A 15,572-nucleotide genomic window follows, 5' to 3' on the forward strand; every position below is an offset into this window, starting at 1 on the left:
AAAAGGGCGCCCAATGGAAGAGAGATTCAAGAGGAAAGCCGATTCAATTGAGAAGGCATGACCTCAAGCCCGTAGCTAGGGGATGGTTGGAGTTTATCCAATGTTCAATCATTCCCACTAGCAACCGGTCTGAAATTACTCTAGACCGGGCCATCATGATTTATAGCATCATGATTGGAGAGGAAGTAGAAGTTCATGAGGTTATAGCCCAAGAACTTTATAAGGTGGCGGACAAGTCCTCTACCTTGGCAAGGTTAGCCTTTCCTCATCTCATTTGTCACCTCTGTTATTCAGTTGGAATTGACATAGAAGGAGACATTCCCATTGATGAGAACAAGCCCATCACTAAGAAAAGGATGGAGCAAACAAGAGATCCCACTCATCATGAAATCCCCGAGATGCCTCAAGGGATGCACCTTCCTCCACAAAACTATTGGGAGCAAATCAACACCTCCCTAGGAGAATTAAGTTCCAACATAGGACAACTAAGGGTGGAGCACCAAGAACATTCCATCCTCCTCCATGAAATTAGAGAAGATCAAAGAATCATGAGAGAGGAGCAACAAAGACAAGGAAGAGACATTGAGGAGCTCAAGCACTCCATAAGATCTTCAAGAGAAGAACAAGCCGCCATCACTAAGGTGGACCCATTCTTTAATTTCCTTGTTCTTTACTTCTCTGTTTTTCGAATTTTCATGCTTATGTTTATCTATGTTTGTGTCTCATGATCATTAGTGTCTTAGTGTCTATGCCTTAAAGTTATGAATGTCCTATGAATCCATCACCTTTCTTGAATGAAAAATGTTCTTAATTGAAAAAGAGAAGAATTGCATGAATTTTAAATTTTATAACAGATTAATTATTTTGATGTGGTGGCAATACTTTTGTTTTCTGAATGTATGATTTAACAGTGCATATGTCTTTTGAATTTTTTGTTCATGAATGGTTGGCTCTTGAAAGAATGATGAAAAAGGAGACATGTTACTGAGGATCTGAAAAATCATAAAAATGATTCTTGAAGCAAGAAAAAGCAGTGAATACGAAAAAAAAGGAGAAAGAGAAAAAGAAAGAAAAAGAAAGAAATAAAAGTGTGATCCAAGGCAAAAAGAGTGTGCTTAAGAACCCTGGACACCTCTAATTGAGGACTTTAGCAAAGCTGAGTCACAATCTGAAAAGGTTCACCCAATTATGTGTCTGTGGCATGTATGTATCCGGTGGTAATACTGGAAGACAAAGTGCTTTGGGCCACGACCAAGACTCATAAAGTAGCTGTGTTCAAGAATCATCATACTTAACTAGGAGAATCAATAACACTATCTGGATTCTGAGTTCCTATAGAAGCCAATCATTCTGAATTTCAAAGGATAGAGTGAGATGCCAAAACTATTCAGAGAAAAAAGCTAAAAGCCCCGCTCATCTTATTAATACTGATCTTCATAGATGTTTTTGGAATTCATTGCATATTCCCTTCTCTTTATCTTATTTGATTTCCAGTTGCTTGGGGACAAGCAACAATTTAAGTTTGGTGTTGTGATGAGCGGATAATTTGTACGCTTTTTGGCATTGTTTTTAGTATGTTTTTAGTATGTTTTAGTTAGTTTTTAGTATATTTCTATTAGTTTTTAGTTAAAATTCACTTTTCTGGAATTTACTATGAGTTTGTGTGTTTTTCTGTGATTTCAGGTATTTTCTGGCTGAAATTGAGGGACTTGAGCAAAAATTTGATTCAGAGGCTGAAAAGGACTGCAGATGCTGTTGGATTCTGACCTCCCTGCACTCGAAGTGAATTTTCTGGAGCTACAGAAGCCCAATTGGCGCTCTCTCAATGGCGTTAGAAAGTAGACATCCTGGGCTTTCCAGCAATGTATAATAGTCCATATTTTTCCTGAGATTTGATGGCCCAAACCGGCGTCCAAAATCCGCTCAAAATTGCCCGGCGTTAAACGCCGGAACTGGCACAAGAATGGGAGTTAAACGCCCAAACTGGCACAAAAGCTGGCATTTAACTCCAAGAGAAGTCTCTACACGAAAATGCTTCAATGCTCAGCCCAAGCAGACACCAAGTGGGCCCGGAAGTGGATTTTTATGTCATTTACTCATTTCTGTAAACCCTAGGCTACTAGTTCTCTACAAATAGGACCTTTTGCTATTGTATTTTCATCTTTGGATCACTTTAGATCTTTTGATCATCTTTGGACGTCTAGTTCTTAGATAATGGGAGGCTGGCCATTCGGCCATGCCTAGACCTTGTTCTTATGTATTTTCAACGGTGGAGTTTCTACACACTATAGATTAAGGTGTGGAGCTCTGCTGTACCTCGAGTATTAATGCAATTACTATTGTTCTTCTATTCAATTCAGCTTATTCTTGTTCTAAGATATTCATTTGCACCCAAGAACATGATGAATGTGATGATTATGTGACACTCATCATCATTCTCACTTATGAACGAGTGCCTGACAACCACTTATGTTCTACAAGCAAACAAGGCTTGAATGTTTATCTCTTGGATCCCTTGATCGGAATCTTCGTGGTATAAGATAGAATTGATGGCGGCATTCAAGAGAATCCGGAAGGTCTAAACCTTGTCTGTGGTATTCTAAGTAGGATTCAATGATTGAATGACTGTGACGAGCTTCAAACTCCTGAAGGCTGGGCGTTAGTGACAGACGCAAAAGAATCACTGGATTCTATTCCAACCTGATTGAGAACCGACAGATGATTAGCCGTGCCGTGACAGGGTGCGTTGAACATTTTCACTGAGAGGATGGGAGGTAGCCACTGACAATGGTGAAACCCTACATACAGCTTGCCATGGAAAGGAGTTAGAAGGATTGGATGAAGACAGTAGGAAAGCAGAGAGACGGAAGGGACAAAGCATCTCCATACGCTTGTCTGAAATTTTTACCAATGAATTACATAAGTATCTCTATCTTTATCTTTATGTTTTATTCATAAATCATCCATAACCATTTGAATCTGCCTGACTGAGATTTACAAGATGACCATAGCTTGCTTCATACCAACAATCTCCGTGGGATCGACCCTTACTCGCGTAAGGTTTATTACTTGGACGACCCAGTACACTTGCTGGTTAGTTGTGCGAAGTTGTGATAAATAGTTGAGATTGCAATTGAGTGTACCATGTTGATGGCGCCATTGATGATCACAATTTTGTGCACCAACCCTCTAAGACCCTAGAATTGAGTTATAGTAGTAGTGAAGGGGTTTGAACTAGGAAGGTGAAGTAACTTAAAGGTGAAGAAAGCTCAAAATATGATAAATTATGTATGAGAAGTGCAGAGATATGATGTATGTGTGATGTTTATGGCTATAATGAATGATTATGAATGATAATGAGGCTTATGCGCTTCTTTTATTTGAGATACGAGTTTTTCTGGGTAAAGAGCAGTGGCTTGCCACCATGTGCTCCAGATTGAGACTCGATACTCTGTTGACCCTACGTCACAAGGGTGATTGGGCACGTATAAATTCCTGGGAAGGTTTCCCCCAATGAGAAAAATTTATATATGAATAACAAAAAGCTATGCATAGACTCTTGGGGATGCACGTCGAGGGACTGTCTATGATTTAGCAGTCGGACATGTCGGGTTGACTTGATAACCGATAGATAAGCCTCATCAGCCATAGGATAGGCATACATCATATGCATATGTTTGAATTGCTTGCTTGTGCATTAATTGGGAATGCTACGTGAATTTAGTATGCTTAATTGTTATACTTGCTACCTGCATTACTTGTATTCTAATTGTGTTTGCCATTGTCTGCTTGTTTGTCTGTGTGGTTTCACTGGAGTTGGAGGATTTGAAGGAAAGTGGATGAAGAGACGAACGGTTGGAATAGAGTTTTGGTTAAGTTTAGGAACCTTAGATTACCACCCTTGTTTATGGTTTTCCATTTTAAATCTTTAAGCTTTATAATTTAAATGTCGGAGTTCTAGAATTGCCTCTGGCTATCGTGGGACCTTATATCTTATGTATGCGGCACCATTACCATGTGAGAACCTCCGATTCTCATTCCATACGGATATTTGTGTTTTTCAGATGCAGGTCGAGAGGCACCTCGCTAGGCATCTGGAGTTCTTGCAGCGAAGTGGGTCTTTTGGGACTTTATATTTTGTGTTATTTAGATATATGCTCATGTATAAGACCCTCTTATAGACTTGATTTATTTCATACGCAAGTAAATGCTCACTACAGGAAAAAACCCATTCAGCCACACTTTTTTAAGCTACATTTGAAAGGCGTAGCCTATTCTAGGAATAGGCTACGCCTTTCTTCGTGTTTCCTTTTTGTAGGAGAATAGAAAACACATTTGTGGCATCACTTGAAAAATGTCTCCTTAGATATTATAAATATCACTTATAAAGCGTAGCCTTATCTTATGAGTTATGGTTCACTTTTTACACCAAATAGAGCGCTTTTAAAGAGTAGCCTATTTGTTATATTTTGGGTGCGTTTTAAAGTGTTTCCTAATGTAAGAAACCAAATACATATACTACACTTAGTGAATTTTTTGTTTCCTTTTCACATTACAACCAAAATTAAATCCACGCCCTTCATCTTCTGAAACCCGCACCCTTATGCTTCAGAAAGCTCATTGATGAGTCCATATTTGATGATATATTTTAGCTTGAATTGGATGGATTTCATCACATAAACTCACACTTATTCACCAAAATAGCATACTTTTGTGTTTGATCCCTAAAGTGAGCCTAAATGTGAAAACATGCGTTTTTGTGCTTAAATTGAGCAATTTAATCTCACTTTTATTCTATTCAATGCCGTGATATGTTTGTTGAGTGATTTCAAGTCCTAGAGGCAAGACTGGTTTGGTAGAAGTGGAAGAAAGCATGCAAAAAGGGAGAAAACATGAAGAAAGCAAAGGAGAAAAGCATTTTAGCCTGTGCCCATGCACATGGGTCAAAATCAGGACCTGTGCGTCCGCACACCTTCTGTGCCCAGGCATAGGGTTCAAAATCAAGACCTATGCCCATGCACAGGTTGTGCCCATGCTCAGGGCAGAATGGAAATCAGGACCTGTGCGTGCCTCCATTAAAATTGCACGTGGACTCGCGTTTTGGGGGCTTTTTGGCCCATTTTTGAAGGATTTGAAGCATATTTAAAGGGGGAAGCAACACCATATCATAACATACATTACCATACTTCATAGAATAGTTTTTAGGAGTAGTTTTAGAGTAGTTTAGTTTTAGGTTTCTTCTCTTAGGGTTTTTAATTAGGGTTTCAATGTAGCATTTTATACTTGAATTTTGTTCTTGGATTTTGCTATCTCATTGTAAGTATTTCTTTAATTCCTCTTTTATGACATTACTTGTTCTACACTTTCTTCTACTTTTCATTTCTCTTACCAATTTATATAGTTTTGCAATTTTGGATTTCTAGTTGGTTAATTTGATGTTTGATGCTTACTTTATGTTTGTTTGAGTTGCCTTTATTGATTTTGATAATTTATGGTTCATAGCTTTCATCAATTTACCAACTTTGCCATGTTTTATGTTTATTCCCTCTATGTGTTTGATGAAATGCCAATTTTGATTATGGGGTAATTTCCACCCCTTGGCTTGGGGAAAATGAGTTTATAGATTACTAGAGCCACAATGTCCAATATTTAGTGATAATTCTTGGGTTGTTACTTGTTATTGTTTCCACTAACGCTAGCTTTTTACCAATTAATTTGGTAAGTTAGCTAGAATTTGTGGAATAATTACAATTATGCTCACTTAACTTATCCTTCAATGTTAAGAGTGACTTAGTGAGATTAATCTATCATAATTATTATAGTTGTGGTTTGATGAGCGGATAATTTATACGCTTTTTAGCATTGTTTTTAGGTAGTTTTTAGTAAGTTCAAGCTACTTTTAGCAATGTTTTCATTCGTTTTTAAGTTAAATTCATATTTCTGAACTTTACAATGAGTTTGTGTGTTTTTTTGTGATTTCAAGTAATTTCTGGCTGAAATTGAGGGACTTGAGCAAAACTCTGATAGGAGGCTGACAAAGGACTACTGATGCTGTTGGAATCTGACCTCCCTGCACTCGAAATGGATTTTCTGGAGCTAAAGAACTCTAAATGGCGCGCTCTCAACGGCGTTGGAAATTAGACATCCAGAGCTTTCCAGCAATATATAATAGTCCATACTTTATTTGGGAATTGATGACGTAAACTAGCGCTCAACGCCAGTTCCATGTTGCTGTCTGGAGTAAAACGCCAGAAACACGTCACGACCCGGAGTTGAACGCCCAAAACACGTTACAACTTGGCGTTCAACTCCAAACGAAGCCTCATCTCGTGGATAGATCAAGCTCAGCCCTAACACACACGAAGTGGGCCCCCGGAAGTGGATTTATGCATCAATTACTTACTCATGTAAACCCTAGTAGCTAGTCTAGTATAAATAGGATAATTTACTATTGTATTAATCATCTTTGGTCTCAGTTTTATTTTATTCTTCATCTGAGGAGACTATTGATCACGTTTTGGGGGGCTGGCCATTCGGCCATGCCTGAACCTTTCACTTATGTATTTTCAACGGTGGAGTTTCTACACACCATAGATTAAGGGTGTGGAGCTCTGCTGTACCTCAAGTTTCAATGCAATTACTATTATTTTCTATCCAATTTGAATTATTCCTATTCTAAGATATTCGTTGCACTTCAATTTGATGAATGTGATGATCCGTGACACTCATCATCATTCTCACCTATGAACGCGCGTGATTGACAACCACTTCCGTTCTACCCTAGACCGGGCGCATATCTCTTGGATTCCTTAAACAGAATCTTCGTGGTATAAGCTAGAATTGATGGCGGCATTCATGGGAATCTGGAAGGTCTAACCTTGTCTGTGGTATTCCGAGTAGGATTCCAGAATTGAATGACTGTGACGAGCTTCAAACTCCTGAAGGCTGGGCGTTAGTGACAGACGCAAAAGAATTAAGGGATTCTACTCCAACCTGATTAAGAACCGACAGATGATTAGCCGTGCTGTGACAGAGCATTTGGACCTTTTTCACTGAGAGGATGGGATGTAGCCATTGACAACGGTGATGCCCTACATACAGCTTGCCATAGAAGGGAGTGATAAAATTGGATAAAAGCAGTAGGAAAGCAGAGATTCAGGAGGAGCACAGCATCTCCTTACGCCTATCTGAAATCCCCATCATTGGATTACATGAGTAACTTTATCTTTATTTTATGTTTATTATTTATTAATTTTCGAAAATCCATAATCAATTACTATCCGCTTGACTGAGATTTACAAGATGACCATAGCTTGCTTCATACCAACAATCTCTGTGGAATCGACCCTTACTCACGTAAGGTTTATTACTTGGACGACCCAGTACACTTGCTGGTTAGTTGAACGGAGTTGTGTCCACACATAGCAAAGAGACATTATAATTATTCCATACAACAATAAAGAGTACAACATTGATGATCACAATTTCGTCCACCAAGTTTTTGGCGCCGTTGCCGGGGATTGTTCGAGTATGGACAACTGACGGTTCATCTTGTTGCTCAGATTAGGTAATTTTCTTTTTATTTTCTTTTCAAAAAAAGGTTTTCAAAAATCTTTCAAAAATTTTTCTTTATTGTTGTTTTCTTAAAATATAATTTTCGAAAAAAAATAATAAAAATAAAAAAAATCATAAAATCATAAAAATAAAAAATATTTGTGTTTCTTGTTCAAGTCTTGAGTCAACTTTTAAGTTTGGTGTCAATTGCATACTTTAAAAAAAAAATTCTTGCATTTTTCGAAAATTCATGCATTCATGGTGTTCTTCATGATCTTCAAGTTGTTCTTGACAAGTCTTCTTGTTTGATCTTGATGTTTTCTTGTTTTGTGTTGTTTGTTGTTTTTCATATGCATTTTTTGTTTGTTAGAGTCCATGCATTAAAGATTTCTAAGTTTGGTGTCTTGCATATTTTCTTTGCATCAAAAATCTTTCAAAATTATGTTCTTGATGTTCATCATGATCTTCATAGTGTTCTTGGTGTTCATCTTGACATTCATAGTGTTCTTGCATGCATTCTTTGTTTTGATCCATAAAGGAAAGAGAAAAACACAAAAATGACGTTTTTAATTTTTCTCTCTCATCATTAAAAATTCAAAAATAAAAAAAATATCTTTTCCTTTTTTCTCTCCAAAATATCGAAAATTTGAGTTGACTTAGTCAAAAAAATTTTAAAATTAGTTATTTCTTGTAAGTCAAGTCAAATTTTCAATTTTAAAAAATCTTATCTTTTCAAAATCTTTTTCAAAAATCATATCTTTTTCATTTTTTCTATTTTTTCGAAAATTTTGAAAATTATTTTTCAAAAATCTTTTTCTTAACTTTATTTCAAAATTTCGAAATTACACTAACAATTAATGTGATTGATTCAAAAATTTGAAGTTTTTTACTTTCTTGTTAAGAAAGGTTCAATCTTTAAATTCTAGAATCTTATCTTGTAGTTTCTTGTTAGTAAAGTAATTAATTTTAATTTTAAAAATTAAATCTTTTTCAAACATATCTTACCATATCTTTTATATCTTATCTTTTTATCATATCTTTTTCAAAATTTTATCTTTTTCAAAAATTTGATTTCAAAATATCTTATCTAACTTCTTATCTTCTTATCTTTTCAAATTTGATTTTAATATCTTTTTCAACTAACTATTTGACTTTTTATTTGTTTCTTATCTTTTTCAAAACCACCTAACTACTTTTCCCCCTCTAATTTTCGAAAATACCTCCCTCTTTTTCAAAAAAAATTCTTTTTAATTGTTTAAATTTTAATTTTAATCATATCTTATCTTTAATTTTCGAAAATCACTAACCACTTTTTCAAAATTATTTTCGAAATTCTCTATCTCTCCTTCTATCTATTTATTTATTTATTCACTAACACTTCTCTTCATCTCTCTTCATCTCAGATCACCACCTCTATCCTTACCCATTCTTCTTCACTACTCTGCACTTTTTTTCTACTAACATAAAGGAATCTTTATACTTTGACATAGAGGATTCCTCTTTCTTTTCTTGTTCTCTTCTTCCCTATATAAGTAGGAACAAGGAAAAAGACACTCTTGTTGAAGTTGATCCAGAACCTGAAAGGACTCTGAAGAGGAAACTAAGAGAAGCTAAACTACAACAATCCAGAGGCAACCTTTCTGAAATTTTCGAACAAGAGAAGGAGATGGCAGTCGAACCCAACAACAATAATGCAAGGAGAATGCTTGGTGACTTCACAAAACCAACGTCCAAATTTGATGGAAGAAGCATCTCCATTCCTGCCATTGGAGCCAACAATTTTGAGCTTAAGCCTCAACTAGTTGCTTTAATGCAACAGAACTGCAAGTTTTATGGACTTCCATCTGAAGATCCTTACCAGTTTTTAACTGAGTTCTTGCAAATTTGTGAGACTGTTAAGACAAATGGAGTAGATCCTGAAGTCTACAGGCTCATGCTTTTCCCTTTTGCTGTAAGAGACAGAGCTAGAACATGGTTGGACTCACAACCTAAAGATAGCCTGGACTCCTAGGATAAGCTGGTCACGACCTTCTTAGATAAATTCTTTCCTCCTCAAAAGCTGAGCAAGCTTAGAGTGGATGTTCAGACCTTCAAGCAAAAAGATGGTGAATCCCTCTATGAAGCTTGGGAAAGATACAAGAAGATGACCAAAAAGTGTCCTTCTGACATGTTTTCAGAATGAACCATATTAGATATATTCTATTATGATCTATCTGAATTTTCCAAGATGTCATTGGACCATTCTGCAGGTGGATCTATTCACCTAAAGAAAACGCCAGAAGAGGCTCAAGAACTTATTGACATGGTTGCAAATAACCAATTCATGTACACTTCTGAGAGGAATTCCGTGAATAGTGGGATGCCTCAGAGGAAGGGAGTTCTTGAAATTGATACTCTGAATGCCATATTGGCTCAGAACAAAGTGTTGACTCAGCAAGTCAACATGATCTCTCAAAGTCTGAATGGATGGCAAAATGCATCCAACAGTACTAAAGAGGCAGCTTCTGAAGAAGCTTATGATCCTGAGAACCCTGCAATGGCAGAGGTTAATTACATGGGTGAACCTTATGGAAACACCTATAACTCATCATGGAGAAATCATCCAAATTTCTCATGGAAGGATCAACAAAAGCCTCAACAAGGCTTTAACAATGGTGGAAGAAATAGGCTCAGTAATAACAAGCCTTTTCCATCATCTTCTCAGCAACAGACAGAAAATTCTGAACAGAGCCCCTCTAATTTAGCAAACTTACTCTCTGATCTGTCAAAAGTCACTTTAAGTTTCATGAGTGAAACAAGGTCCTCCATTAGAAATCTGGAGGCACAAGTGGGCCAGCTGAGTAAGAAAGTCATTGAAACTCCTCCCAGTATTCTCCCAAGCAATACAGAAGAGAATCCAAAAGGAGATTGCAAGGCCATTGAAGTAATCAATATGGCCGAATGCACAAGGGAGGAGAAGGACGAAAATTCTAGTGAGAAAGACCTCCTGGGACGTCTCTCAAACAAGAAGGAGTTCCCCATTGAGGACCTAAAGGAATCTGAGGCTCATATAGAGACCATAGAGATTCCACTAAATCTCCTTCTGCCATTCATGAGCTCTGAAAACTATTCCTCCTCAGAAGAGGATGAAGATGTAACTGAAGAGCAAGTTGCTCAATATCTAGGAGCTATCATGAAGCTGAATGCCAAGTTGTTTGGTAATGAGACTTGGGAAGGTGAATCCCCCTTGCTCATTAGTGAACTAGATACATGGATTCAGAAAACTCTACCTCAAAAGAGACAAGATCCTGGTAAATTCTTAATGCCCTGTACCATAGGCAGCATGACCTTTAACAAGGCTCTGTGTGACCTGGGGTCAGGCATAAATCTTATGCCACTCTCTGTAATGGAGAAACTGGGGATCATTGAGGTACAGCCTGCCTTATTCTCACTTCAATTGGCAGACAAGTTAGTAAGACAAGCTTATGGATTAGTAGAGGACGTGTTAGTAAAGGTTGAAGGCCTTTACATCCCTGCTGATTTCATAATCTTAGACACCAGGAAGGAAGAAGATGAATGCATCATCCTTGAAAGACCCTTCCTAGCCACAGCAGAAGCTGTGATTGATGTTAGCAGAGGAGAATTAGTCCTTCAATTGAATGGGGACTACCTTGTGTTTAAAGCTCAAGGACCTTCCTCTGCAACCATGGAGAGGAAGCATGAAAAGCTTCTCTCAGTACAGAGTCAAAAAGAGCCCCCACAATCAAACTCTAAGTTTGGTGTTGGGAGGCCACAACCAAACTCTAAGTTTGGTGTTGAGAAGCCCCCTCATTCAAACTCTAAGTTTGGTGTTGGGAGGCCCTCATCATGCTCTGAATATCTGTGAGGCTCCATGAGAGCCCACTGTCAAGCCAATGACACTAAAGAAGCGCTTGTTGGGAGGCAACCCAATTTTTATATATCTAATTTTAATTTTATTTTATTGTTATTTTGTGTTTTATTAGGTTCATGATCATGTGGAGTCAGGAAAAAGATACTAAAATTAAAAACAGAATCAAAAATAGCAGAAGAAAAATCACACCCTAGAGGAAGGACTTACTGGCGTTTAAATGCCAGTAAGGTGCATCTGGCTGGCGTTCAACGCCAAAACAGAGCATGTTTCTGGCGCTGAACGCCAGAAAAAAGCAACATCCTGGCGTTTGAATGCCAGGAATATGCCTTGAGGAAAGCTGGCGCTGAACGCCAGTAACAAGCATGAAACTGGCGTTCAACGCCAGAAACATGCTACACATGGGCGTTAAACGCCCAGAGTGTGCATCACTTCGGCGTTTAAACGCCAGAATAGTGTGCAAAGGCATTTTACATGCCTAATTGGTGCAGGGATTTAAATCCTTGACACCTCAGGATCTGTGGATCCCACAGGATCCCCACCTAACATATTCTCCGCTCTTCTCAACATTCATTCTCTCTTTCCAATAAACACACTTCCCCAAAAACCCTTCACCAATCACCTCAAACCTCTCTTCCCAATTACCCCCTTCACCACTCACATCCATCCACTCTTCCCCATAAACCCCACCCACCTTCAAAATTCAAAAATCTTTCCCACCCAAACCCACCCTAAATGACCGAAACTACACCCACTCCCCTCCCTATATATACCTTTCCATTCTACTTCATTTTCACACAACACAAACCCCCTCTTCTACACCTTGACTGAAACACCTTCCCTCACTCTCCTCCATATTTTCTTCTTCTTCTTCTTCTCTTCTTTCTTCTCTTGCTCGAGGGCAAGCAATATTTTAAATTTGGTATGGTCAAAGCATAATCTTTTTGTTTTTCCATTACCATCAATGGCACCTAAGGCCAGAGAATCCTCTAGAAAAGGAAAAGGGAAGACAAAAGCTTCCACCTCCGAGTCATGGGAGATGGAAAGATTCATCTTCAAAAGCCATCAAGACCACTTCTATGATGTTGTGGCAAAGAAGAAGGTGATCCCTGAGGTTCCTTTCAAACTCAAGAAAAATGAGTATCCGGAGATCCGACATGAAATCCGAAGAAGAGGTTGGGAAGTCCTAACCAACCCCATGCAACAAGTCGGAATCTTAATGGTTCAAGCGTTCTATGCCAATGCATGGATCACTAGGAACCATGATCAAAGTGTGAATCCGAGTCCAAAGAATTATCTCACAATGGTTCGGGGGAAATACTTAGATTTTAGTCCGGAAAATGTGAGGTTGGCATTCCACTTGCCCATGATGCAAGGAGATGAACGCCCCTACACTAGAAGGGTCAACTTTAATCAAAGGTTGGACCAAGTCCTTATGGACATATGTGTGGAAGGAGCTCAATGGAAAAGAGACTCCAAAGGCAAGCCAGTTCAACTAAGAAGACTGGACCTCAAGCCTGTGGCTAGAGGGTGGTTAGAGTTCATTCAACGCTCCATCATCCCCACTAGCAACCGATCTGAAGTTACTGTGGATCGGGCCATCATGATTCATAGCATCATGATTGGAGAGGAAGTAGAAGTTCATGAAGTCATCTCCCATGAATTCTACAAAATAGCCAAAAAGTCCTCCACCATGGCAAGGCTAGCTTTTCCTCATCTTATTTGCCATCTATGTTACTCAGCTGGAGTTATCATAGAAGGAGACATCCTCATTGAAGAGGATAAGCCCATCACCAAGAAGAGGATGGAGCAAGCAAGAGAGACCCTCCATGGATCTCAAGAGATGCATGAGGAAGCTCATCATCAAGAAATCCCTGAGATACCTCAAGGGATGCACTTTCCTCCCAACAACTATTGGGAATAACTCAACACTTTCCTAGAAGATTTGAGCTACAATGTGGAACAATTAAGGGTGAAACATCATGAGCACTCCATCATTCTCCATGAAATAAGAGAAGATCAAAGAGCAATGAGGGAGGAGCAACAAAGGCAAGGAAGGGACATAGAAGAGCTTAAGGACATTGTTGGTCCTTCAAGAAGAAGACGCCACTAAGGTGGATTCATTCCTTGTTCTTACTTTTCTGCTATTCGGTTTTTATATTATATGTTTATCTATGTTTTGTGTCTCTACTTTATGATCATTAGTGTTTAGTAACTATGTCTTAAAGTTATGAATAATTCCATTAATCCTTCACCTCTCTTAAATGAAAAATGTTTTTAATCCAAAAGAACAAAGAAGTACATGAATTCCGAATTTATCCTTGAATTTAGTTTAATTATACTGATGTGGTGACAATACTTTTTTTTTCTCTGAATGATTGCTAGTGCATATTTTTGATCTTGTTGTTTATGAATGTTAAAACTGTTGGCTCTTGAAAGAATGATGAACAAAGAGAAATGTTATTGATAATCTGAAAAATCATGAAATTGATTCTTGAAGCAAGAAAAAGCAGTGAAAAACAAAAGCTTGCGAAAAAAAATAGAAAGAAAAACAAAAAGCAAGCAGAAAAAGCCAATAGCCCTTAAAACCAAAAGGCAAAGGTAAAAAGGATCCAAGGCTTTGAGCATCAATGGATAGAAGGGCCCAAGGAAATAAAATCCAGGCCTAAGCGGCTAAACCAAGCTGTCCCTAACCATGTGCTTGTGTCATGAAGGCCCAAGTGAAAAGCTTGAGACCGAGTGGTTAAAGTCGTGATCCAAAGCAAAAGAGTGTGCTTAAGAGCCCTAGACACCTCTAACTGGGGACTCTAGCAAAGCTGAGTCACAATCTGAAAAGGTTCACCCAGTCATGTGTCTGTGGCATTTATGTATCCGGTGGTAATACTGGAAAACAAAGTGCTTAGGGCCACGGCCAAGACTCATAAGTAGTTGTGTTCAAGAATCAACATACTTAACTAGGAGAATCAATAACACCATCCAAAATTCTAAGTTCCTAGAGAAGCCAATCATTCTGAACTTCAAAGGAAAAAGTGAGATGCCAAAACTGTTCAGAAGCAAAAAGCTACAAGTCCCGCTCATCTAATTAGAATTAATATTCATTGATATTTTGGAATTTATAGTATATTCTCTTCTTTTTATCCTATTTGATTTTCAGTTGCATGGGGACAAGCAACAATTTAAGTTTGGTGTTGTGATGAGCGGATAATTTATACGCTTTTTGGCATTATTTTTAGGTAGTTTTTAGTAAGTTCAAGCTACTTTTAGGGATGTTTTCATTAGTTTTTATGTTAAATTCACATTTCTAGACTTTACTATGAGTTTGTGTGTTTTTTTGTGATTCCAGGTAATTTCTGGCTGAAATTGAGGGACTTGAGCAAAACTCTGATAGGAGGCTGACAAAGGACTGCTGATGCTGTTGGAATCTGACCTCCCTGCACTCAAAATGGATTTTCTGGAGCTACCGAATTCCAAATGGCGCGCTCTCAACAGCGTTGGAAAGTAGACATCCAGAGCTTTCCAGTAATATATAATAGTACATACTTTATTCGAGAATTGATGAGGTAAACTGGCGCTCAACGCCAGTTTCATGTTGCTGTCTGGAGTAAAACGCCAGAAACACGTCACGACCCGGAGTTGAACGCCCAAAACACGTTACAACTTGGCGTTCAACTCCAAAAGAAGCCTCAGCTCGTGGATAGATCAAGCTCAGCCCAAACACACACCAAGTGGGCCCCTGGAAGTGGATTTATGCATCAATTACTTACTCATGTAAACCCTAGTAGCTAGTCTAGTATAAATAGGATAATTTACTATTGTATTAGACATCTTTGGTCTCAGTTTTATTTTATTCTTCATCTGAGGAGACTATTGATCACGTTTTGGGGGGCTGCCCATTCGGCCATGCCTAAACCTTTCACTTATGTATTTTCAACGGTGGAGTTTCTACACACCATAGATTAAGGGTGTGGAGCTCTGCTGTACCTCAAGTTTTAATGCAATTACTATTATTTTCTATCCAAGTCGAATTATTCCTATTCTAAGATATTCGTTGCACTTCAACTTGATGAATGTGATGATCCGTGACACTCATCATCATTCTCACCTATGAACGCGCGTGATTGACAACCACTTCCGTTCTACCCTAGACCGG

General features: G+C 38.2%; 1 non-coding gene across 1 annotated transcript; it reads right to left on the minus strand.

Annotated features, from left to right (window-relative positions):
• Positions 1-9,619: 9,619 nt before the first annotated feature.
• On the minus strand, positions 9,620-9,723 carry LOC112711347 (small nucleolar RNA R71). The gene has a single exon (XR_003157444.1). It is a non-coding gene; the product is annotated as a small nucleolar RNA R71 (small nucleolar RNA).
• Between the last annotated feature and the right edge of the window lie 5,849 nt (positions 9,724-15,572).

The sequence above is a fragment of the Arachis hypogaea genome, chromosome 1, assembly GCF_003086295.3.
Source record: "Arachis hypogaea cultivar Tifrunner chromosome 1, arahy.Tifrunner.gnm2.J5K5, whole genome shotgun sequence".
Lineage (NCBI taxonomy): Eukaryota > Viridiplantae > Streptophyta > Magnoliopsida > Fabales > Fabaceae > Arachis > Arachis hypogaea.